The following is a 2384-nucleotide window of genomic DNA, read 5'->3' as shown; positions in this document are numbered from 1 at the left end:
GGGCCCGCCCAAAAAAATTCCCCCCCCCCCCCCTTTTACTAAAATGCCTTGTTTTTCCATTAGTGGCTGTTAGTAATCTGTATTTGGTCCAGGAGAGTGGACTCAACAACCAGAGACTCAGAGGTGTTTCAAGACCTATGTCGCAATTGGGGGATGCTGGATGGGAACCTCCTGGCCTCCAGATTCAGGGCTTGTTCACACCAAGTGCAGAGCAGTTACAGAACGCATCAAAACTGCATCCAATGTATTCCAGTGGTATTTTGGGCTCTTGTTCACACCAGAGCATTCAGTTCCTGAGCAAGCCCTATTTTGTTTCTGCGCTGGAACGCACCAAAACGCATTTTAACGCCCTGGAACGCACTGAAAGCCCATATTAGGCTAAATTTTTTAATGGCCCAGAATGCGGCAAAACACACTGCACTGTGTGTGCAGAAACTCATGCAGATCTGGTCTGCATTTGGTGTGAACAAGCCCTTAAAGGAGAACTATGAGGTAAGTGCTTCTCACTCAACTCATAGTTCTAGCCGACCTGTGACAATGAGACTGTCACAGATCGGCTCAGTAGATCCGGAGGTGAGCGAACACATACCGGGTTCCCTCACCTCTCGATCCGCCATGACAGGGGAGGGGCTGGATTCCCCCCCGCTCCGATCCGCCAGCGCTGACTGGCGGAACGGACGGGGGAGGGGGTGGGTACAGCTGGCTCTGCCTCTAGATAGGCAGAGCCAGCTGTCACTCACGCAGCTGGGCGGATGTCGGGATCCCCTCCGGCGTCTCAGTTTACCGCGAGTTGTAGCTCGCGGTATACTGAGCATAGGGTAACGGGAGGACGCCAATTTGTGTCCTCCCGTTACCCTAAGGAGAACTATGGGGAAAAGCACTGACCCCATAGTTCTCCTTTAACGACAAACTCTAGAGGCTTGTGTACAGGGACAGGGATACCCTGGCAAGAGCAGTGTATACACCAATGGCTTTGGGTGATCAGTACAATCAGATCTCTGCCTTTCCTCCCCTTGATGTCTGTTTCTAGTTTTGCAGCCAAATATGAGAAACCCTCACTATGTTTTTTATGTATTCCCATCAATGTCTAAAAACTATTTAAAAAATATTTACCTTTTAAGTTGTTTCTTTGGCGCAAGATTCTGGGCAGCTTCTTCCTCTTTGAAAAGATAGCGCAGACTGGAGGGACAAGACTGAGACAGTTCATTAACATTCAATGTTTTGAAATCTTCAACCCTTTGTTGGGACAGACAGTCCTGCACATCTAGTTAACTGATAATGAAATCTGCCCACACAGAACAGACACGGTTAGTTATGGCAAACATAACTCCCCCGCCCCCTCATAAACACAGCATAGTGGAAACGAAGTTTGAGTTTTTAGTCCTGGAAATTTATGAAGGTAAGCAGTATGTTTTAAATATTTTTTAAGCCTTAGAGCTTCCTGGATCAACTTATTACTCATTGGAGAGAGTTGATGATTCTGATTGCAGTGTGCATGTTGGAGGCAGAGAGATGACACAGAACACTGAATTGTTGAACATGGAAATAGATGTGTCACCTACCTAGCCATGCAGTGCGGCAGAAGTATGTGATTCACAAGAATAGATGACGGGGATTATAAATCCTGCTGCAGGTAAAATATTATATATAAGAATTTCATATGCTTATTTAGCATTTTGCCCGGAGTTCTACTCTTCATTTTTGTTCAAGACCATGCAGCCCCTTATACTTGTATAGATGGAAAATATTGTGCACATCAAACTCACCAAATATAGTACACGACTAACAATTATATATATTATACAGTTGTGTGACAAAGTGTTGGCCCCCTTCCTGATTTTTCATTGTTTTGCACGTTTGTCACATTTTAATGTTTCAGATCATCAAACAAATTTAAATATTAGTCAAAATAACACAAGTAAACACAACATGCAGTTTTTAAAGGAAGGTTTTTTATTTTTAATCAAAAACAAAATCCAAACCCACATGGCCCTGTGTGAAAAAGTGTTTGCCCCCTAAACCTAATAACTGGTTGGGCCACCCTTAGCATCAAGAACTGCAATCAAGCGTTTGCGATAACTTGCAATGAGTCTTAAAGCGCTATGCAGGAATTTTGGTCCACTCATCTTTGCAGAATTGTTGTAATTCAGCCACATTGGAAGGTTTTCGAGCATGAACCGCCTTTTTAAGGTCATGCCACAGCATCTCAATAGGATTCAGGTCAGGACTTTGACTAGGCCACTCCAAAGTCTTCATTTTGTTTTTCTTCAGCCATTCAGATGTGGACTGGCTGGTGTGTTTTGGATCATTGTCCTGCTGCAGAACCCAGGTTCGCTTCAGCTGGAGGTCACGCACAGATGGCCACACATTATCCTTCAGGATTT

Source organism: Nanorana parkeri, unplaced genomic scaffold (genome assembly GCF_000935625.1).
Source record: "Nanorana parkeri isolate BGI_ZX_2015 unplaced genomic scaffold, ASM93562v1 scaffold452, whole genome shotgun sequence".
NCBI classification, from domain to species: Eukaryota; Metazoa; Chordata; class Amphibia; order Anura; family Dicroglossidae; genus Nanorana; species Nanorana parkeri.
This window is presented reverse-complemented; position numbering follows the sequence as displayed.